We start from the raw sequence: 24,370 nt of genomic DNA on the forward strand, positions 1-24,370 counted from the left end.
AGTGCAAACTAGAAAATACGGCCCTGCCACATTCTGCAAAAGCAGTATGTAGTAATATCAGGTCCACAACCTCAAACTTCTATTAATGGAATAACAATCAGTTCTAGCCTAATTTACCACCTTTTTATTGTTGGAATAAAGCAGCCTCAAGTTTAGAGATGTAAGTCACAGAGACCAATTGTAAAGTTATTCCCACTTCAAGTGGGCTTCAGGTACTCAGATTTACATAAATTGAAAAAAATGTTTCAATTGAAAAATTAAGAATCTGTGATAAGAACAGGTGAATTAGGTATAGCTCCATATATTATGTTAAGAACTATATCATAGAGCTGGAAGGGACCTTGAAAGGTCATTGAGTCCAGTCCCCTGCCTTCACTAGCAGGACAAAGTACTGATTTTACCCTGATCCCTAAATAGCCCCTCAAGGATTGAACTCACAACCCTAGGTTTAGCAGGCCAATGCTCAAACCACTGAGCTATCCCTCCCCCATCTTTTTTTAGTCTGTGCAAGCAAAATTACAGGTATGCAGAAATGCAGAAACCAACTCACATATATACAAACACACATACACACACACCTCCATATGATTCATTCTAAAATGGGCTTAAAATATAAATTCCTGCTTTCACTAAAAGTAGTTGGCCAATCAGTGTGAAGTTTCACAGTTTTTATGCCCTTTGAATTGTCTAACAGACCATGTAGTTTCTCTTGTATTTAAAATTTACAAAGTATTTGAATCTGCAACATTTTCTTTGATAGTCTCGTTTTGCATTGTTGTTGATCTCTTCAAAAGCATCATCTAGCCATCTAAAACTTGGTAAGCAGATGAATCCTGAGTAGAAACAGTGCAATGTGTAGGGCATTTTTGTTTTGTTTTTATAGAAAGCCGGATCCTTTTTGCCCCTACTCACATCATAAGGGAGTTTATGTGATGTACACAAACCTGATTGGCAGGGATGGTGAGGCGTTCAGGTGCATGCAAGCCTGATGGCAGAGGCCAGGCACAAGCTACATACTTCTTTGTCAGGAGTTACACTTTTTTCTCAGAGTCTAAAGGGGTTATGCACAGCTGCTGCTGGGTAAAATAGTCTCCATCAGCAGTTATACTTCTACCCACCTCTTCCCCGAGTACTCTTACTTCTAAACCTCCACCATTTTGTAACATTACGAAAAAACTCTAGCAAATATTTAAAAACAACCACCACCACCACCTTTCTTATGAAGCAGTCAGGGGTTTCCATACACGTTATATGAGGCAAAGCCACAAAAAAGAAGGAAATGAAAAGTTAGGGCACCTAACAAGCCACACAACTTTCACTTTCCCTCCTCTACATCAAAAATCCAGTAATTTGTGTGTGTGTGTGTGTGGGGGGGAATAATCTAACAAACAATAATAAAAATAAAAAAATAAAAAATAATAAAAATAATCTGGAAAAGGATAGCATCCAGAAGAGTGAAAGGGAGCAGATTAAAGTGTGAGTGATCTGTGAAGTACAGCAGTTGTCACAATGACATTTACTTGTGGGTGGAGGTGACAACTTTTCATTTCCTTGCTTTTCTGGGTTTATCACTGGTCTACACTACAAAGGTAGGTGGGCTTAACCACACTGCTCAGGGCTTTGAAATATGTCATATCCTATGCAATGTAACTAAGTCAACTTAACCCATGGTGTAGAAACCACTTGGATCGATGGAAGAATTTTTCTATTGACCTAGCTACCCACTTCTCAGAGGTGGGTTTACTACAGCGACGGAAGAACCTATTACGTCACCGTCATAGATGTCTGGTGCTACAGCAGCACATCTGCAGCTGTGCCACTGTAGCGTTTCTAGCATAGACATACACTCAGGTATTTTACATGTGTAGCCACCATAACTGCATCAGAACTAAGTTGTATGTGAGCACACGTGTGTGTGTATACACACACGAAAAGTTCCTTCTAGAAAGGAGTAATGGTTTGTTTAGTACAAGGCTAAGTGAACACATTTTACAGCAGGGGGTCTCAAACTCAAATGACCATGAGGGCCACATGAGGACTAGTACATTGGCCCAAGGGCCGCATTTACTGACACCTCCCCGCACTGCCCTCGGTCCCGCCCCCACTCCACCCCTTGAGGCCCCGCCCCACCTCTTCCCACTCCTTCTCTGCCCCCATTCCAACCCCTTCCCTGAAATCCCCACCCCAACTCCGCCCCCTCCCTGCCACCAGGGGGTGCAGGAGGGGTGTGGCGGGGGCTCAGGGCAGGGGGTTTGGCTGCAGGAGGGGTTTGGGAGGCGCACTCCGGCCTGACACGCACCGGGGGCAGGGCAGGCTCCCTGCCTGCCTGCCCCGCCCCCAGAAGCGGCCGGAACCTGGGGAAGGAGGGGCGCGCGCAGGGGTGTGTGTGGCTGTTGCTTCAGGCACCGCCCCCAGCAGCTCCCATTGGCCACGATTCCCCATTCCCGGACAATGGGAACTGCTGGGGGCGGTGCCTGAAGCAACAGCTGTATTGATTTTAAATGTATTGATTTCAATTACAATAGAATACAGAGTGTATAGTGCTCACTTTATATTTATTTTTATTACAAATATTTGCACTGTAAAAAAAACAAAAGAAATAGTATTTTTCAATTCACCTCGTACAAGTACTGTAGTACAATCTCTTTATAATGAAAGTTCAACTTACAAATGTAGCATTATGTACAAAAAAAAACTGCATTCAAAAATAAAACAATGTAAAACCTACCAGTCCATTCAGTCCTACTTCAGCCAATTGCTCAAACAAGTTTGGTTATAATTTGCAGGAGATAATGCTGCCCGATTCTTGCTTACAATTTCACCTAAAAGTGAGAACAGGTGTTTTCATGGCACTGTTGTAGGCAGCGTTGCAAGATATTTACGTGCCAGATCTGCTAAAGATTCATATGTCTCTTCATGCTTCAACCACCATTCTAGAGGACATGCATCCATGCTGATGATGGGTTCTGCTCAATAAAGATCCAAAGCAGAGCGGACCGACGCATGTTCATTTACATCATCTGAGTCAGATGGCACCAGCAGAAGGTTGATTTTCTTTTTTGGTGGTTCGGGTTCTATAGTTTTGCATCGGGCGTGTTGCTTTAAGACTTCTGAAAGCATGCTCCACACCTCGTCCCTCTCAGATTTTGGATGGCTCTTCAGATTCTTAAACCTTGAATCGAATGCTGTAGCTCTCTTTAGAAATCTCACATTGGTACCTTCTTTGCGTTTTGTCAAATCTGCTGTGAAAGTGTTCTTAAAACGAACATGTGCTGGGTCATCATCCAAGACTGCTATAACATGAAATATATGGCAGAATGCGGGTAAAACAGAACAGGAGACATACAATTGTCCCCCAAGAAGTTCAGTCACAAATTTTATTAACACATTATTTTTTTAACGAGCATCATTAGCATGGAAACATGTCCTCTGGAATGGTGTCCGAAGCATGAATTGGCATATGAATGTTTAGCATATCTGGCACGTAAATACCTTGCAATGCCGGCTACAAAAGTGCCATGTGAACATCTGTTCTCATTTTCACGTGACATTGTAAATAATAAGCAGGCAGCAGTATCTCCCGTAAATGTAAACAAACTTGTTTGCCTTAGCAATTGGCTGAACAAGAAGTAGGTCTTAGTGGACTTGTAGGCTCTGGAGTTTTACATTGTTTTGTTTTTGAGTGCAGTTATGTAACAAAAAAAACCCTGCATTTGTAAGTTATACTGTCATGATAAAGAGATTACACTACAGAACTTGTATGAGGTGAATTGAAAAATACTATTTCTTTTGCTTATTTTTACAGTGCAAATATTTGTAATAAAAAATAATATCAAATGGTCTTTGTATTCTGTGTTGTAATAGAAATCAATATATTTTAAAATGTAGAAAGCCATCCAAAAACATTTAATAAATTTCAATTAGTATTCTATTGTTTAATGGTATGATTAATTGTGATTAATCTTTTTTAATTGCGATTAACTTTTTTGAGTTAACTGCATGAGTTAACTGCAATTAATTGACAGCCATAATATATCTATATCTATATCTTTGCCCTAGCGTATGGATGAAAAGGCCTGTATGCATATACTTCTTTCCCCAAATTGATTCAGTAATCACCTACTGATTATTTAATAGCTTTAGAACCTGATCCTGCAAGATGCCCTATACCATCAACTCTCACTGAAATAAACAAAATTTAGTAAGACAATAACACCAAGATAAAAATCCTTAAAATTATTTCCAGATTTTTTAAATTGGACACACCTCACTGGAAGTAAGTTCCTATTAGTACCAATTAGTGTTTTTTGCTCCATGCTTTAGGATTTTTTTCAAGATCTAAATTAAATCATCTGTTGCCACATTTTAAAAAAAAAATTAATAGCTTGGTCACACAAATTTGCTAAAACTTTCTTCTTGACAAGTTATGCAATAGAAAAGTAATCTTCAGTTCTGATGATCATTTAAATCCTGTTGCCATGCAGCCTCTTGGAAGAATGTAAAGAATTAGTAACATGCAATGGCAATTGCAGTTCTTTGCCTGTATGGATCCACGCTGTAGATACATGCAAGCTTAGAACTTCTAAATAGCACTGTGCAATAAGCATCCTACTGTCCTCTCATCGCATGTCCACAGCCAAGAATATGTATGGAAGTAGAGCCCCAACTACCACTCAGTTCCTTGCACTAAATCAAGATTCTGCTGAATAATTCTAAGGGCCTGTTTTGCATTAGGAATTTTTGCACCAGGTCTTGCTTCTACAGCCTCAGCATGCTGAGCAACAATCCAAGGAATGAACTTCCCTCAATGTACATCAGATAGAGGGGAAGACTAGTGGAAACATGAAAATACATTGCTTAAACTGAGTTTTCTTGAATCAGATAGGATGACCTGGAAAGAAGCTGATGCTGGACTGGGAAATTAACTGCATCATGGCACTGAAACTACATTAAATTACCTAAATACCTAAACAAGTACAAACAAAAGATTTTTACCCATCTATTCATCATAGCACAGCTATGATGCTATAAAAATAAATACAGTATTAAGATTTCCTGGACTTAATTTATACATTTGCAAGGAAGTAATGCAAGACATGGCAATACTTTTGTAAATTTTCTCACAGCACTTGCTAGCACTTTGGAGTGCACTGCAAATGAACGTAAGCACGGCCAGTCAGGGATTTAATTGAAGTGACCTGTGCTCTCACGCAGAAGAGACTATAAGCCTCCTGCTGCTATAAGAGAAACCACAGAGTTCTGAGCCTTTCCTTTTACAACATCATTGTTTAACAGATACAAGACCCAGACTGATACATCCAGTCAAAAGAGAGGCACCCAGTGACTGTTCAGCCAGAAAATGAACTCCTTACAAACCCAGAAATGAAGAGGCAGCAGCAATACAGATTTGCAACATGTGGAAGAGGGAAGGACAGGGAGAGGGCAACAAAAAATAACATGCATACTTAGTGCTTAGAACACTCTTCCATGTCTAGGGGTTACCTTTTCATGTATGAGATTTCTTTAGGGTTTTGCAGTATCCTAGACCGATACTTTATTTAAAAACATGGGAAAAACCTGAGATCAGTCAGTAGTTTTTCATTATTAATGTAATTAACAAAAAAAATTGAGGTGGGGGAAGAGAACTGAAAGACACTTGGGGGGGCCTCATACCATAAAAGGAATAAGCTTTGGTATTATGTCTGACAGGGGGGCTCTCTGTGGTACCACCAGGAGGCAGCCTATGTTTGAAGAAATTAGAAATTCTGAGACATGGGTGAATGGCAATAGAGGACTCTATATATAGACAGCACTGACGGATGCGGGGTTGGAGAGCAGGATCACGTACCTCCATCTCTAAAGGGGTGCACTAATGGCAGGACAGACACCAGTGTCTCCCTTCCCTAAAATAAATACTTAGCAGGGAGGGCACAGGCACCCACATCTTCCTGTTTCACCAGCTGAAGATAGGCTGAGGGGAAGAAACATCCCCCCCTCTCCTCACAACAATTTGCCTCATCTGTGTGGATCACTCAGAACAAATATCTCCCAAAAAGTTACAGATGGCAGGGGAAGGAGGGAGTTCTCAGACAAGTCAGCCATATGAGCATTTGATAGCGGATTCTACTGATGTGGGGTTACTGATTTCTCTCTTCTCTGCTCTGGCAGCACCTTGATCCACCATGGGAAAAGAAAACAGATGTGTGTCCAGTTGCCTCATTGAACCAAGGATTTCTTTCACCCACTTTCTGAAAAGGTGAGGTAGCTAGACACTACTCCTGTTTTCTCTACCCTCTTGTTACAGATCAAAGAAATGAGAGCAGGGAGAAGTCAACAGCAGCCATGCCTTAGCACAGGGGTGGCCAACTTGAGCCTGAAAAGGAGCCAGAATTTACCAATGTACATTGCAAAAGAGACACAGTAATACGTCAGCAGCCCTCCATCAGCTCCCTCCGCCTCCCCCCCCAGTCAGCGCCTCTTCCCGCACCTCCCTATCAGCTGTTTAGTGGTATGCAGGAGGCTTGGGGGGGGGGGCAGGAGTGAGGGCATGGCAGGCTCAGGGGAGGGGGCGGGAAGGGGTGGAGTGGGGGCAAGGCCTGTGGTAGAGTCAGGGGTTGAGCAGTGGAAACACTGGAAAGTTGGCACCTGTAGCTCCAGCCCTGGAGTCGGTGCCTATACAAGGAGCCGCATATTAAACTTTTGAAGAGCCGCGTGTGGCTACGGTGCCACAAGTTGGCCACCCCTGCCTTAGCAGGAGGGAGTAGACATGGCTGAGTGTTTGATCCTGCCTCTCCTTGCTGGCTACACAGGGCTTCCTTCTGCTCTACAGTTAAAAATCATCTAAAACATAATAGGCTTACTGACTATATACCAGGGATGTAAAACATACAACGTTTTCATTTTCAATAGGACATCCTTTCCTATCTGTTATTAAAAATAAATAATACAGAACTCTTATATAGCATTTTTTGTCCATCATTCTCCAAGTGCTTTACATGTGAGAAACACATTATTAAACTCGAGAGATGAAGTGACTTGTCTAAGGTCACCACAACGGGAAGAGCTAAGTCCCAGGCCAGTACCCTACCCACTGAGCCATAATTAAGATCCTGTGTAAATCACAATTGCACAGGTTTAACGGAAATTGAGAGATTACCCCAATCCCATCATTTTTCCAACAGTAGGGAAAAACTGCAGCGGTTTGGAGTGTGGGAGAGAATTGGCAGTCATACATATCCCATGAAATTCAAACATACCCATGATGCTGCCATGATTAAAAACAAACAAAACAACAACAACAAAACCCAGACCTGTGATTATACAGGGTCTTAACCATGTTTCCCCAACAAGCAACCGTGCTTCTTTCAAGAATTTAAAGATGCTAAACTGAACAATGGGTGAATCTAATTCTTCTGTAGATACATTTTTTTCAACACATTTTCAAATATAGCAGTGGCAAGTGTCTTGATTAAACAAATAAAATCTGTATTGCAAGCAGATTCAAATATTCTGACAGACTATTTCCTTTCTTTTCAAGGGGCAGCCACCTTTCTCCAAAATGTTGTCGTTTTGACTGCTCAGGAAATTGAGAAAAAAGTTGTTCTTTACACAACAAGAGCAGGGAGTTCATTTATGCTACCTCTTTGCTAGTGGAATGGAGAGAGAATTCCTAACTGTGAGTTTTTTCAGAAACTAGTCTGTGTAATATACTTCTCCAGTTCTTCCCGAGAGGCCAGATCTTCACTGCAGAGTTAATTCAACTTATCTATGCTGGAGTTAGCCTCGCTTGAGTGAGGCTACGTCTTAATTACAAGTGACTGCAGCTACACCGCCGTAGTATAGACACACACTATAGCAACAGAAGAAGTTTTTCTGTTGCTGTAGTAAATCCACCTCTCTGAGAGGCAATAGCTAGGTAGATGGAAGAATGCTTCCATTGACCTAGATGTATCTACCCTAAGTGTTAGGTTGACCTAACTACATTGCACAAGGCATGAAATGTTTTACAGCCCTGAGCAATGCAGCTAGGTCGACCTAAATTTTAAGTATAGACCTGACCTGAGAATGGCCACATGGCAAAACAATGTTTGAGCAGTACTGAGTGACTGGATTACAGCACTGAATGACTGAATTAGCAGCACAGAGCTGTAGCCCATTCCCTTGATGGGCCTGTCAACTTGAGTAAAAAGCACCATCGTAGTTGGACTAAAGGTTTGTGTGTGGGGATGGGACTTGATTTAGAAGCAACACCAAGCAACAACTCGAGTTAACTCTGCAGTGAAGAAAAAACCTGTCTCTCAGTCTGATCCTTTCCCCTTGAATACTGTATGTGTCTATAATACCTGGTTGTGCATCTTTCTGCTTTGCCTATGCAGCATTCCACAGAGAAGAATTCTTTCTAAGAGGCACTGCAGAATGGATTTATATTTTTCTTTTCTCTCTCTCCTTCTAATTTCTCTCTCCCAGCTATGGTCTCCCTCCTTCTCCACAATAAAAACCTCTGGGTCATGGAAACAGTAAAGAATTACTGGTCCTCTTAGCCAACTCCCCATTCTGTCTCCACTCCCAATAACACAATAAAAAGAATTTTTAAAAAAATATATCTTGCCAAAGAAGCAAGGATTTAAACAGGCTGGCAGCCAAGGTGGATAAAAATCAATGATTTTTAAAAATAGATTTTTTAAAATGTAAATTAAATATGGGTTTGTTTTTTAAATAAATATATACACAAACCTTTAGCCCAACTATGATGGTGCTTAAATAAATATACTTAAAATTAAATTTAAAATTATTGGAACTCATGCTAAGTCTTAAACCTATTCTAAGCTATTAAACCAATTTAAATTAAATAGAAAAAATAACATTAAGCAGTACATGGCTGCTGCCAAGTTTTAAAGAGAGTTAAAACTGCTGAACTGATGAAGGCACCAACTAGGCACCTGGAACCAGAGTTTGCTGAAGTGCTAAACCAGCTTGTGACAGCAGTAGCCTCTTCTGCAAGTGCAAAGAGAATATTTTCTTGATTTCAGTTTGCTCAACACATTCAGTTCAACAACTAGTTCATTCAAAGTTAAGAAATCAATTGCGAGTTGAAAAAGGAGAAAAGCTTGTTTTCCTCTTCCAATCTATGAATAAAGATGAGGTGTGTTTACTAGTTCTAAAATCTTGAAGGACCTGGTGACCAGAAACAATTAGTTCAATTCTTTAACTACAGACAATACGTCCTATGTTTAATAAATAAGTTGGGTCCAGATTTTTTAAAGTATTTAGGTGGTGCCTAACTGGTTTAGGAGCCTAAATCATAGTGCCCTAATCCCTTTTTAAAGTAAGATGTAGGTTTCTAATTTGATTAGGAGTTGCAGTGCTGAGCACAGTAATGCCTAAATGCCTGTAAAAATCTGGGTCTTAGTTTTAAATACACAACATATTCTGATAAACGTCCCTCTCCTGAATGTATCCAGCACTTTTAAGGTAGTTTTATTTAATAACAAAATTAAAATGCTGTTCTTTTGTATTTTTAATTGAATTTGTCAATGTACAGCCACCACAATCAATACTGTGGTTTTTCATGTCCACACTAGCCCCTTCTGTCAGCGGTACACAACCACACCAGGAGTGCTTCCACCGAATGAAGTGTGTGGCACTGACAGCTGGAGCCAAGGGTGTCTCAGCCTGAGCTGACAGCCTCACATGGGGCGCACAGCTGGAGCCCCCTTCTCCCAAGGCTGACTGCCTGGAGCACTAAAGACTAATCAGGTCTTTCACACATTTGCTATGTCTAGAATTGTTTTTTGATAATTCAGTGTTGTCTTGCACATATAATGTATTCTCCAAGTACTTAAATACATGGAATGAGATTTCTGAAGTTCTAAGTTTTGGGGGTTTCTTGCAATAGTTACATATGTTTTAAAGTATATGTTGAAAAAATCATTAAGCTTCATCCTCTGCCCATCCTTACCTTAGGCCTCTCCAGCAGTCTGCCAATCACCCCAATTGTGGCAAACCATGTAGTTTTTTTTATAATGTGGACCACTATTTATAAGGCTCTAGGGCAAAGAAACACTCTCTTTGTTTCATTCATTCACCCAAGTCAGGTCTCTAAGTGAAAAGTTGGTTGTGAGCAGAGAAAATTGCTAAGAGCTCTTCTATCAATTATGAGTTTTGTGACAGATCATTTTTAAAAACAGCAGTTTGGAGGTCCCAAAGCACAGCTGGGATCCTATTATGGTAGAATCCACATAATCTTTGACAATTATGTAAAATATTGTTTGTGACATGCAGGTAAAACAGGTAGTCCAAAGACTAAGATCAATCTATGTAGAAAGTAACCATTCTTCCCAACAAATAAACCTATTATTATAGAGTAGGTTAGAATGTTAAAAATCACAATATTGCATCATAAAGAAGAATCTTTATATCTAGTACATTTAACCTGTGTTCTCAAGTATAAAAGGGAATCTCCAGACACACCAACACCTATAGAACATTCCCAGTGCAAAGAGCCCAATCCTGTTTCTGGCCAGTTTCAAGGAGAAAGCTCCTACGGTTCTAACCTCAGAGGCCTTGCTTTCACTTAAGATTTTCCTCTATTACACTATTATCAATGGTAGCAAAGGTAAAAGAGCACAAATATAAATAGGGCCCTACCAAATTAATGGCCATGAAAAACACGTCACAGACCATGAAATCTGGTCTTTGTGTGCTTTTATCCTATACTAAACAGAATTCACAGGGGAGATCAGCATTTCTCAAACTGGAGGTCCTGACCCAAAAGGGATCTGCGGGGGGTCGCAAGGTTATTTTAGGTATTGCCACCCTTACTTATGCGCTGCCTTCAAAGCTGGGCAGCCAGAGAGTGGCAGGCTGCTGACTGAGGGCCTAGCTCTGCAAGCAGTAGCACAGAAGTAAGGGTGGCAATACCATACCATGCTATCCTTACTTCTGCGCTGCTGCTGGCAGCAGCTTTGCCTTCAGATATGGGATCCTGGCCAGCAACAACCGCTCTCCAGCTCAGAAGGTAGCACCATCGCCAGCAACAGCACAAAAATAAGGGTAGTAGTACTGCGATCCCCTCCCCACAACTCCTTTTTGGGTCAGCACCCTTACAATTACAACACTGTGAAATTTTAGACTTAAATAGCTGAAATCATGAAATTTATTAATTTTAAAATCCTATCACTGTGAAACTGACCAAAATAGATCCTGAATTTGGCAGGGACCTAAATATAAACAAGCTGCTGATGTTTTAACCCCCTGTAATAAACAGACCTGGTTGGGCAAGATTAAACACAGCATTTAATACTAGTAGCCACTCTATACTGACACTCCTATCATCATTACCACCTGTGGTGCTGCACTAGTGGGACTATAACTGTGGGAAACTAATAAATGTTTTGTAATGAGAAAAATCTTTGCTAGAAGAGATCCTCTGATAAAGGATTGGGGGGGGGGGGATAAAAATCATCAAGAGGCTTTTATAAATGCAGGCTGAGCCCAAACTGCCCACAGGTGGATTAGAACCTTTTACTACTCCACCCCATTCAGGGCCAACAAGATTCTTATATAAGTGGAGCCAGCTGCTACTTCTTCCTTCTCTAGCTTCTGTCTGACTATTTTACTACACTGAGGTTTTAGATACATGTCATGGTTAAAAAGTGATTCAGAAGCCTACACAGACCAACTTCTAGAAAGCAACAAACAAGGTATGTTTTGGGTACAAGAAGTCCAGATTTGTTTGACCCTATGAACACCCTACAAAAGTAGCTTTGCAACCTGGTATTAGACTGGAACTTGACAATGTAAAATTGAGTCAAGTTGACTAAACTTTAAGATCCTGGAAACACAGATACAGATATTTGGTGGAAATATAACACGTAAAAGACAGGAAGGACCCAGTTAAGCATAACTCTTCAATTGGCCTTTTCAGGGAACTAACAGGTTGGAGAGCTTGACAATGAAAAATCACTACTTTATTATAAATGAAATGAGATGGCTTCATTTTAAAATGTTAGTATGAGTCAATGACTGACAAATGCAGAATGACCTATTTAATGTTCTCCTTATCTGAGTTAAGACACAGTAGCCCTTATAAGAAAATGCACTGCAATACAGTTTAGTACAGCCACTATTAACTAGTTCCATAACTGCATTTAAATGAATAGCAGTCACCGAATACTGAAAAAAATGGGTCATTACACTGCTTAGGTTGTCCAAACTTGAACTAAACTCATGTCTTGTTAAACTAGTCGCAGTATGCAGCACAGTGTGAGATCTTGAATGTTTGACAGTGACGGCAAAGACTAACTTAATGAAATTCAATATTACATTAAAAAATGCAACCACATTTTTTACTCTAATATAATGTGAACAGAATGCTCCATCTCCTACAAACCTAAAAACAAATTCACAAGATGAGCATAATTATTGTTTGTTTGGGCTTCAGAACAGACACTGTACAACTTCTGTATTCTTAACAATCAGCATCAGGTAGCCACATTATAAAGGAACTCTAAAGGACTTTCTGGAGTCACATTATTATAAGCTTAATTCTACATGATGTTCCATGTTCACTTACCAGCAAGGTAGAAATAAACTGATTAAAAACTCCTACACTGGGATAAAGACCCACCAGTTGGCTTTTTTGGCCACTCATTCATAAGAGATACTGAAGTGTTGGTCTAAACTAATTTGGGTCACTCAGTGAAGAACAAATGCTCTATATTTCTTACCAATCTGAATGATCTCTCAACCCATACTCATCTCATCAGATAACCTTTCTGTAGGTTGTGGGTTTGGGGGCTTTTTTTTTTGAGGTGGGAGTGGAGAATAGGGACAGTGAGTTGCACGAGGCTGTTTCCCCTGAACATAAAAGCTACACACTGAGTTAGTAAAAGTTAAGGATGAATTTTTTTAGGGAACTATCAGAACATAGCTTTATATTTTTCAGTGAACTTACTCCTTTAGCCAAACTCTAGCACCATCTCATACAACTTGAATTTTTTTCCTACAGTGCCTACAGAAAAATTGGAATTGTGCAGTTCTCTGTGGGCCACAAGCTGAGAAACCAGAGTGAAAAGGAGCAAGTCTTACCGTTAAACTTATTCCAACAGTACTGACTGAACTGTGCATATGAAGTGGAATCAAGTGGATGAACAGAGGTTTAAACAAGTCAGTTCAGTAAACTATACTATAAGGTAACCACCAAATTAGAACTCAAGAGGACTTAAAGGACATGAGTGGGGGCTAAAGGCTAAGCAGTTTAGTTTGTACGAGTGCATGTGGTAGTGGTGGCTTCTCCATTATCATTATGCATTTCTAAAGCACTCCTGTTCTTAAAGTGTGTGTAAGAAGGGAGGAGGGATGCCCAGTGATTACTGCATTCCTAAAGCACTCCTCACCACAAAATCTGGGCACTGTTTATTCTTCAAACACACAGGCAATCCTATTGGGAGATCAGGAGTATAGCTGTGCTCTCATGAGAGCCCTAAGCTGACATGGGTGGAAAAACTAATAATGGGAAGCCTTTTAGAAATTTAAGGAGATGTCTGGCAGCAGTGCATGTAAGGACCAATGAGCTATGAAATTACAGGAGATTCTAGATGCTAAACAGATGTTTAAGAAAGCTTATGCAAAGCCTTCTCTGCACTGGAGCTTTTTACCCAGTTCACCATTGTTGCCAACACCAGCTCAGCTACACCAGTGTTTGCTATGTTGGGAACCCTAGCGTAAGTGTCCCATAAGCCATCACCACAACTCTTAGCATCATGCCGATTATTTACTCTGGAGCTTAAAACACTGGTGGCAGCCAGCAGCTGGCACAGACTTGGGTTCCCAACACACATGAACTGGTCTTAACTGAGCAGTAGAATTTTTAGCCTATTTAGGGCTTGTTTACATTACCTGCTGGATCGACGGGCAGCGATCGATCCAGCGGGGGTCGATTTATTGCATCTAGTCTAGTCTTACTGCAGTAAGTAGCTCTAAGTACGTTGACTTCAGCTATGTTACTCAACTTCAGCTACATGAATAACTTAGATTGATTCTGCCTCCTCCCCCTGCCCCGGGGGTAGACCAGGCCTTAGTGTGACATGCTTCCACTTCTACACACAGGATATGCATGGATGAGAAGATACTGCTGAGGAAGGGTTTCAGTTTGAAATAACAGGGAAACTTTTTCGGGAAATGGACCTCTGCAACCAAGAGTGGGAGAATTCACTAAAATTTAAGTGTAAAGGCAGCCTCAGAACTGCATCATATAAAGACCTTTTTGTGTTGCTCTTCCTGTAACAGAGCAAAAGAGGCAGGCTGAAACAAATGTTCATGCTTTATGCTCACTTGTATAAAGGCGAAAAGTATTAGCATTTGTGAATGGGCAGAGGCAGACGTAACCTGTGTGGAGTGTGCATTAACAGAACAGCAATTTTTGCATATAAAACTATAGGTAAAAGACATTAAGTCTTGGGATGAGCCCTCTAAATAAGGGATTTCACAAACAATTTCTAGGCAAAGGATTGATTATTAAGGAGAATTTGTATGAATACCAAAAAAATGGTGGTCTCCAAGCCATGGCAGCAATGAGCTTATTATATATTATCAAATATCAGAGGGGGACTGTTAGTCTGTATCCACAAAAATGAGGAGTCCAGTGGCACCTTAAAGACTAACAGATTTACTTGGGCATAAGCTTTTGTGGGTAAAATACACTTCAAGTTTTTTACCCACAAAAGCTTATGCCTAAATAAATCTGTTGGTCCACTACTTCTCAAACTTTTGTACTGGTGACCCCTTTCACATAGCAAGCCTCTGAGTGCGACCTCCCCCCTTATAAATTAAGAATATAACACCATTACAAATGCTGGAGGCAAAGCAGGATTTGGGGTGGAGGCTGATCACTTGGAACCCCCATGTAATAATCTTGCGACCCCCTGAGGGGTCCCAACCCCCAGTTTGAGAAACCCTGTGTTAGTCTTTAAGGTGCCACTGGACTCCAATGAGATATCAGAAACAGCAACTAGGGCAGTAATTGGTAACTACACAATCATAAATTAGTGGCGGATCACACCCGGAACATGACCTGCTGATACCATAAACCAGTGGTTTTCAAACTTTTTTCTGGCAACTCAGTTGAAGAAAACTTATGCCCATGACCCAGCGGAGCTGGCGATGAGGGGTTCAGGATGTGGGTGGGGGCTCTGGGTTGGGGTGCTGGAGCAGGTCAGGGCTCTGGGCTGGGGATGCAGGCTTAGGGGTGGGTCTGAGGATGAGGGGTTTGGGGTGCAGGAAGGGGCTCAAGGCTGGGACAGGGGTTTGGGCTGTGCGCTTACCTCAGCCAGCTCCCAGTCAGTGGCACCTATCCTGGCACCGTGGACCGCGCTGTGCCCAGGAAGCAGTGAGCAGCAGGTGCGGCTCCTAGGTGGAGCCACACAAGCAGCTCCACACAGCTCTTGCCCCCAGGCACTGCCCCTGGTGCCCATTGGCCGGAGTGCAGAGCCAGTGCTCAAGGCAGGGGCAGCGCATGGAGTCCCCTGGGCCCTCCTGCCTAGGAGCCGGACCTACTGCTGGCTGTTTCTGGGGCACAGCATGGTGTCAGAACAGGTAGGGACTAGCCTGCCTTAGCCAGCCAGCACTGCCAATGGGACTTCTAACGGCCCTGTCAGTGGTGCTGACTATAGCTGCTGCAACCCAGTGCCTTGCATTCCATGACCCACTACTGGGTCACAACCCCCAGTTTGAAAACCACTGAGCTGTAGCTCACGAAAGCTCATGCTTAAATAAATTTGTTAGTCTTTAAGGTGCCACAAGTACTCCTGTTTTTTTTTGCCATAAGTCAGTTACTCCTGAGGGAATTTTGTGCCAAAAATTAAATTCTGCACCAGAAACAAATTCTGCACACAGTATTTTAAAATTCTGCAAATGTTATTTGTCAAATAGATGTGGAGGCTCCAGCATGGCATTGGGGAGCACCGGCCACTGGCTGCAGAGGTGCAAGATCATAGTGCACTTCCCCACCCCCGGGACATGGACTCAGTGGTGAGGCTGCACCCAACCCTGACACAGCCCAAGGACTGGGCCTGCCCTAGAAACACCTCAGGGCCTTGGTGTCAGATGCACCAGGTGTGGGCAGGCAGGATTCAAGTGTGGAGGGGCTTAATGTGGGGGGCTCCAGGTGTGGGTTGAGAGGGTTCTGTGTGGGGCAACCTGGGTGCAGGCAGCTCAGTGGGGGATCCCTGTGTGTGGGGAGGAAGCTGGATGCACAGGAGCTTGGGGGAGGTTCTGGATGCAATGGTAATAGGACTTGGGGGGGGGGGGGGAGGGTCCAGGTGAAGGTGGTTGGGGCTCAGTGGGGTGGGGATCCTGGTGTGGGTGGATGTTGGGGTGGTCCAGGTGCAGGGGGAGTGGGGCTCATTGGGGGTGGGGTCTGAGTGCAGGGAAGGCTCGGCAGGAGGGTCTGAGTATGAGGGGGTATCGATGCACAGGGGTTGGGCAGATGAAGGAGCAGCTCCCTGTACAGGGATCCCTCCCACTGCAGCTGAAGAGCAATGGGGAGGGGGCAGTTTGCAGAGCTTCCTGCAGTCAGAGAAATCTGGGGATGGGTCTCACCAGCCCTGGATGCTGTGCAGGGGCAGAGGAAGTCCAGTCCTCCCCAGCCCAGCTGGGATTAGCTGCTGAGCCCAGCACAGGGTAGGAGCCACCAGCCAGGCTTTCCCCAGTCCTGCTTCCTGCCCCACAGTGATTTACTTCTCTGCTGGCTGCCCTAGGCACCTGAAACACATGCTGGGGAGGGTTGCATGACTGCTCTTGTGGCTTCCCTGTCAGTCACTTTTCTGTGGAGGACATAAATTCTACATGTGCAGTGGTGCAGAATTCCCCCAGGAGTAACTAGTGGTTCTCAAACTTTTGTACTGGTGACTGCTTTTACATAGCAAGCCTCTGAGTGTGACCACCACCCCCCTTAATATATAAAACAGTTCTTAATTTATAACACCATTATAAATGCTGGATGTAACACAGGGTTTGGGGTGGAGGCTGACAGTTTGCAATCCCCCCATGTGACCTTGTAACCCCCTGAGGGATCCTAACCCCCAGTTTGAGAACCCCTGCCATAAACAATTTCTTTGAACAGCTCATTCTGGAGGAGACTCCTCATTTAGTCCTGAGCTACCCCCAAACAAAAGTTGCACGAGAATCTGTAGAACTACTTCAGAAATATTCATCTGAAGTCTGGTCATCTGATTCTGCTGAAAGGTCTCAGCTGAGTTTGCCTTTTTAAATTAATCTGACTCTCAAACATTCATGTTAAATAAATTTCAGCAGAAGTTCTGAACAAGCTGGCTTAAAAGTAATTTCACTTCACTGTTAACTTTTATTCTTGGGATATCATTTTGCTAGTTCTAGTCACCAAGACCTGTAGTTCAGTACAAAAACATTGGATTTAAACATCAGAAAGCAGCACAAATGGACAAGGCCTATAGTTTTGCATATTTCATCTTTAAAGATGCTTTGTTGCTTTCCCATTATTCTTTTTCTTAAAGTACCCCTCATCTTTTATTTCAGTACTAAGACTAGACCCTGAGGTGTGGGTGAACTCCTGTACTTTCACATTGTACAACTGATTTCAAAGGGGCTCTGAATATGCCGTTAACTGCAGGAGCAGGACCACAGAATTGTCTCAAGGAGTAAGCTGTGTATACGAGAACTAAGGTTTTTAAGTGGGTCTGTAATTAATAGAGCTAGGTAGCCCTATGAGAGCTCCAGCCCTGTCATGCATTAACTAGCTAAAAAACATGAATTCTCACCAGTCAGTTATCAGTAGTGAAAGAGGTCAATAGCAGTATAACTAAGAATCACTATTAGGCCTTCAATATGTCAAACTGCCCAGGGGAAAATGAATAAATATATGGCAAAACTGAACACTAAAGTGATTAAGCCTAGTCAAAGTAATGACACACTAAACCTGCTCCAGAAGGACACAAGTAAGTAATTAACCACCAACAGATTCAGTGTAATGCAGACAACTGTAAGGAAAAGCTTCCTCTTGGTACACACTACTTAAGTTTCATGGGGGACAGCTCACAGAACCAGGCAAAGCCCACTAAGTGGTATTAAAATTAACACTGAATTCAAGAAATTTACACCATATGCCCATTTCACATTTTTTGTGTCAGCCTTGGTCTCCTCTCAAAAGGACCCACCAGCACTAGGCTTCAAGGGGGAAATTAATTAGAGACGTATGTTGAAGGGCTTGCACAAGCGGCCACGTTCAAGAATTTGAGTGAAAAGGAGTAAAGCCGCCCCAGGTCCCTTAACGGTTAGCTCGTTGAGGACAGGGCATTTTACCATCTCCTAACCTGTCTACTCTTGGCGGGCTGAGGGCAATGCGCGCTACAGCCATGGCAGAAGCGGGGGGAAACCATGCTCCTTATGTTGGCCCTGTCCGCACAGCCCCGACCGGCTAGCGTATAGCGCAGCGCGCCGGGCAGGGGCCAGTCGCTGCCAGGGAAGGGCGGGCTATGAAGCAGAGGGAGAAAGGGGTGGCCGGCTCCCTGGCCAGCCCGGCACTAACCCGAGGAGGCTGGCTGGCTGGCGGGCGGGGGCGCTGGCCAGGCGCGAGCGGGCGCCCCCAGCCGGGCCCGCGCCCAGTGCTGCATGGCGCTGCTCAGCCTGCCTTGCAGAGGGAGCTCGAGTCCCGCTCTGCGCCGCGCCGCGCCTCTCACTCCGCAGCGCACACGGCGGCGGCCGGCAGGAGCGGGGCACGCAGCCGCCGCCGTGCCAAGTAGGACGCGGCCGGGGCCGGAGCCGGAGCCGGATCGCGGGCCCGGACGTGGGCAGCGGCGACCCGCAGCAGGCCGAGCGCCAGGACAAGGCGGCGGCGCTAACGCAGGTTCGGCGGGAAGGGCGCCGGGGAGGGGGGCGAAGCGGCCGCCCTCCGGCAGCGCTGGCCGGCGCGGGGAACGGCCCGGGGGAGCGGGCCGCGGGCCCGGGGTAACTAGCGCCGGCGGCTCCGCGGAGGAAACAAAGGAAGGAAAATGGAGTCCGGGCCGGCAGCCCCGGGCCAGGCGGGGACGGGGCGCTCGGCGGGCCCGGCAGGCCCAGCGCCGCGCTGTGGGGAATGGTGGCGGTAGCAGGCAGGCGCCGGCCGCGCTGGGGACGATAGAGGGAGACAAAGCCCCCTGCTTCCCCGGCGGCGGCCGCTGCGGGGCCCCAGCCAAACCGGAGCCCCATCGTGACACCTAGAGGCCGGAGAAAGCGACTGCAAACCCCCCGCCACCGCTTACCTGCTCCTGGCCCCGCCAGGCCCGCGCCCGCCGCCGGACCCCGCCGCCGCCCCGCGCTGCCCCGGCCCCGCGGAGCCGCCGCGCCCCGCACGCCCCGCCGCGGCCGCCGCTCGCGCTCAGCCCCAGCTCGCGGTTTAATCGCTCCACAGTCGCTTCGGACACAAAATGGCGGCGGCCGAACGCGGTGCGCCTGCGCGGGTCCGGCTGCCGCGGCCGCCGGAGCTGAGCGAGAGGAGGGGGAGCGGCGAGTGGACGCGCGGAGCACCATGGGAGGGGGCCCTGCGCGCCAACTTCAAACGGTGCCGTGGCCGTAACGTCACTGACTGATTCGCACGCACGACGTAGGGGCGTAACGTGCTGCGTCGTGCGTGCGCTCTAGTAGTCAGCTGGGTGGAAGGACGGTTGAGGGGAAGCTCAGGCCGCGGTGGGTGAGAGGCCGCGCGCCCGGGCTGAGCCTGTCAGGACCCGGCTGGAGCGATCCAGGTGGGAGCTGGCAGCGGGTTCCTGAGGGGCGGGCGCTCGGGGTCCCCGTGACGCGTTTCCTAGCAGCAAAGCACCGCAGGGCTCCCTGGGCCCTCAGAGAGGGACACCCCCCGCCGCCGCCTCTCCCTGCACCTGCTCTGGGCTGCACGAGCCGCTTCCCCAGCGCAGCGTGGTTAGGGCTGGACGTGTGAACGCGGGCGAAGGGGTCAGCCCTGTACAGAACAAAATACAGCGAGGCTGCAGCCTCAGCCGGGCCCCGCGCAAGGCCCCCAGTAGGGAATAGGAAGGAGCCGCCGTCCTTCTGGGCACGTCAGCTCTTGTGTAGCCTGTTCTGTGCGTGCTGTAGCCTTAAAACGCTTTATCAGGCGAAGGGATCCACACGGAAAGGGTGACATTAGCTAGCTGCAAGGAGGAGTGATGCAAGAAAGATTAATATTTTGCTTCTTATGCTGACTTCTCACGTTCCCCTATATTGCTTTGAGAGAGTCCAGTGCCAGCCCCACAGTGGAATCTGGGAATGAGAATTCCCCCCACAAGTGAGTTACTATGATTTCTGTAAAATGAATTTGGAGTCTAATTCTGCTCCCCAATGGATGTGGTTCATATCACAAAAACCACAATTAGTGCCACCTAGTTAGCCATCACCTTAGAGGTGCTGTGGAGTTTCAACATCACCTCCCGTGAGGCAGGTTCCTGCAGGTCAGGCATACTGGTATGATGTGATGTTCTTGCTATGTGTGCTTGATCGACTCTATATTAGAGGACTTACATTTCCAGCTAAGCTTGTTTCTAAGTTTTCAGACCTTGTGTGTGGATTTGACATGCAGTAGTGAATGGGCTGCAATGGAATTAGCAAGGTCTGAACAAAGTTTCAGTAGATAAATCTGGGTCACTTACCTCCTGGGAAGTTGTGAGGTTCTTAGCCTGTTTCTCTTCCACCTTACTTCTGCTCTCACAACATTTTCTGTATCTTTCTTCTGTCTCCAATTGCCCCAGTCCCACCTGCTTATCATGTCTTTCCCAACTGCCACAAATGCTTCTGTTTCCAGCATTTCCTCTCTTTTCCAAGGGACATTGCCCCAAATCTCTTGCTAGCTGTCTAAACAAGCAGTTGAGAGAAGAGAACCTCTGTGAACCCAAACAAAACCAGTTTAAAATGGAGTTAAGGTTGAGAATAATGTCAGTAACTTAAGGATTAAAAAAATAAAAATAGGACTGTCAAGCAATTAAAAAGATTAATCTAAGTCCACTCAGTCCTACTTCAGCCAATGGCTCAGACAAACAAGTTTGGTTACAATTTGCAGGAGATAATGCTGCCCACATCTTGTTTACAATGTCACCTGAAAATGAGAAAAGGTGTTCGCGTGGCACTGTTGTAGCCAGCATCGCAAGATATGAATCTTTAGCACATCTGGCACATAAATATGTCCCTTCATGCTTCAACCACCATTCCAGAGAACATGCATCCATGCTGATGATGGGTTCTGTTCGATAACGATCCAAAGCAGAGTAGACCGACTCATGTTCATTTTCATCATCTGAGTCAGATGCCATCAGCAGAAGGTTGATTTTCTGTTTTGGTGGTTCAGGTTCTGTAGTGTCCATATCTGAGTGTCGCTCTTTTAAGACATCTGAAAGTATTCTCCACACCTCATCCCTCTCAGACTTAAACCTTGGATTGAGTGCTGTATCTATCTTTAGAAATCTCACGTTGGTACCTTCTTTGCGTTTTGTCAAGTCTGCAGTGAAAGTGTTCTTAAAATGACCAACGTGCTGGGTCATCATCTGAGACTGCTATAACATGAAATATGTGGCAGAATGCAGGTAAAACAGAACAGGAGATATACAATTCTCCCCCAAGGAGTTCAGTCACAAATTTAAGTAACATGGTTTTTTTTAAATGAGCATCAGCAGCCTGGAAGCATGTCCTCTGGAATAGTGGCCAAACCATGAAGGGGCATATGAATGTTTAGCATATCTGGTATGCTTGCAATACCAGCTACAAAAGTGCCATGCGAATACCTGTTCTCACTTTCAGGTGTCGTTGTAAACAAGACTTGGGCAGCATTATCTCCTGCAAATTGTAACCAAACTTGTTTGCCTGAGCAATTGGCTGAAGTAGGACTGAGTGGACTTGGATTAATCTTTTTAATTGCTTGACAGTCCTATTTTTTTTTAATCCTTAAGTTACTGACATTATTCTCAACCTTAACTCCATTTTAAACTGGTTTTGTCTGAGAATGTGATGTGAAGTGGCAACATCAAGAGGCATCGCTGCTGTGAAGGAGCGTCATCAAGAGGCGTCGCCGCCGAAATACGGTGGGATTTCAGCGGTAGCACTGCTTGACATTGCCACTTCTCAGCGGCATTTTGGCGGTTGCTTGTCCAGCCGGCCAGTAGGCGGGCGCACATGGATGCCCCGGTGGGTGCCTGGTGCCCCTGGGCACCGCATTGGGGACCCCTGCTCTGTTTGCTTTACCTGTAAAGGGTGAAAAGTCCCCCAGGTAAAGGAAAAGGGAGTGGGCACCTGACCAAAAGAACCAATGGAAAGGCTTTTTTAAATGGGGGTGGGAAGAGGGAACTTTCCCTTTGTGTCTGTTGTTGTTCTCCGGGGAAGAGGGGAACAAGGAGGGAGTAATACTGTAAGCAGCTTTAAAACCAGTATGAAAAAGCATCAATTCATACCTACTTACCTACCTAATCTACTTTTCTGAAATCCCCAATATGTAAATAAATCAGGGAATGTCTAGGAAGATGCAATTGGGGTTGGTTATTTTATTTCTTATTGGCTTGTGGACTCCTCTGTGCTAACCCCAGATGCTTTTGTTTTTCTTGTAACCTTTAAAATGAACCTCAAGAGAGCTAGCTTGATGTTTAATTTTTGTAATTTTTTTTAAGCTCTAGTAAAAAGTCTTAAGTTCCAGATGTATTTTTTCTCTCTCTCTGTTTTTAATAAAATTTACCTTTTTTAAGAACAGGATTGGATTTGTGTGTCCCTAAGAGGTTTGTGCATGTTGCTTAATTAGCTGGGGGCAACAGCTAATTTCCTTTGTTTTCTTTCTCAGCTCTTCCCCGGAGGGGGGATGAAAGGGCTTGAGGGTACCCCACAGGAAGGAATTCTCAAGTGCACCTTGGGTGGTGGCAAGGTCCAAGGTCAGAGAGAAGCTGTATCCTTGGGAGTTTAATACAAGCCTGGAGTGGTCAGTATTAATTTTTAGAATATCCCCCCCACCCCCACCACCACCTTCTGTACTCAAAGTGCCAGAGTGGGGAATCAGCCTTAGACCAGCAGTGGGTGGCGGGGGGTGGCCCCGCGCTTGAGGTGGCCATTGACAGGGACCTGGCAGAGGAGGAAGGAGGCACATGGTGAACCAGCAGCAGGGTGAGGAGGGTGGGTGGGTGTCTGGCTGTGAGCAGGGTAGTGAGGGGGTGAGAGGTGAGCTGAGGGTGGGGGGGTGGTGAGGAGGCGGCAAGTGTTGGTGGGGGTCCTGGCAGTGGAGTAAGGAGGTGAGCAGCAAACCAGCAGCAGGGTGAGGAGGGTGTGTGGGGGGGTGTCTGTCTGCGAGCGAGGTGGGGTGGGGAGGCGAGTGGTGGCTGGACAGTGGGGGTGAGGGGTGGGCCCTGGTGGAGGAATAAGCAGGTGAGCCATGAGCCAGCAGCAGGGTGAAGAGGTGGGCAGGGGGGTCTGGCTGCAAGCAGGAGAGTGATTAGATGAGTAGTGAGCGGGAGGTCTCGTGGGGGGAAGGGGGTTTTCTGTGGCAGGGGAGTGAGGAGGGACACAGGAGGTGGGCGAGGAGGTGAGCGGTGAGCGCATGGGAAGCGGGTAGATCCCCCCACCCCCACCCCCTTTGGGGAGGCTAGTCCCTGACTCCACTCCTGCTTGCGATTGCTCCTGGCAGCTGGAGTACTGAGACCCACTGTGCCTCAAGCCACAAGCCCCCTGCCCAGAGAAGCCCTGAGCGTGCTCCCATTCCCTCCCCTTGCCATGGCCAGAGAAGCCCCGGGCTGCCTGAAGTCCTGAGTTTTGCCCCCCACCTGCCCCGAGGAGCCCCAGGCTGGCCAAAACCTCGAGTGCCCCTCCCTTGTCCAGAGGAGCCCCAGGCCAGCCACAGCTGTGCCTCCCCTTCTCTCCCCTCCACAGACCCAAGCCACCCAGATGTTTTTCATTATTATTTGGACTGAGAAATGTCAAAGCATTTTTAAATTTACTTCAGAGTTGTTATACAGACAACCACTTTTACCAAAAAAACAAAACAAACAATAAAAAAGAAGACAAGAATGTGTGAAGCACCTTATTTGTGTTTCTGTTCTGTTAGGTCCAGTAAAGAATGTCGATAACTGTGCTTGATTTTCATTACTGAGTCTGCAAAAGAAAACCCCAAACCTTGCATAAATAAATTACAATGATTTGGATGTATATATGTGTAAGCAGAGTCTGAATGTGCTCTCCCTTGACATCTAGTGGTGCTCTGTGGAAAAAGACTTCAGGAGATGATCTCGTTTGCATGGACACACCCACCCTGCCTATTTGCTCAGCATGATTGGATTGCTTACCCAAATGATCACTTGTGGCTGGTATTGGATCCTTAGTCTCCTTGTTATTGGGGCATGAG

General features: G+C 45.4%; 1 protein-coding gene and 2 long non-coding RNA genes across 5 annotated transcripts in view; 2 read left to right on the forward strand and 1 right to left on the reverse strand.

Annotated features, from left to right (window-relative positions):
* CTCF (CCCTC-binding factor) overlaps positions 1–19,294 on the reverse strand; it is a 55,927-nt gene extending 36,633 nt beyond the window's left edge. The window contains exon 1 of the mRNA XM_039503262.1: positions 19,275–19,294. The gene's annotated coding sequence lies outside the window, so the exon portion shown is untranslated. The remainder of the gene's footprint in view (positions 1–19,274) is intronic.
* On the forward strand, positions 11,595–17,705 carry LOC120384478. 3 transcript variants are annotated; one of them, XR_005588903.1, is made up of 4 exons: positions 11,595–11,702; positions 13,010–13,193; positions 15,931–16,029; positions 17,554–17,705. It is a non-coding gene; the product is annotated as an uncharacterized LOC120384478 (long non-coding RNA). The 3 variants fall into 3 exon arrangements; XR_005588904.1 differs by lacking the exon at positions 15,931–16,029; XR_005588905.1 differs by lacking the exons at positions 15,931–16,029; positions 17,554–17,705 and adding an exon at positions 14,110–14,520.
* Positions 19,295–19,442: 148 nt separating the features above from the next.
* LOC120384479 lies at positions 19,443–24,336 on the forward strand. The gene is made up of 3 exons (XR_005588906.1): positions 19,443–19,757; positions 22,823–22,957; positions 24,220–24,336. It is a non-coding gene; the product is annotated as an uncharacterized LOC120384479 (long non-coding RNA).
* Positions 24,337–24,370: the final 34 nt, after the last annotated feature.

Source organism: Mauremys reevesii, linkage group 16, assembly GCF_016161935.1.
Source record: "Mauremys reevesii isolate NIE-2019 linkage group 16, ASM1616193v1, whole genome shotgun sequence".
Lineage (NCBI taxonomy): Eukaryota > Metazoa > Chordata > Testudines > Geoemydidae > Mauremys > Mauremys reevesii.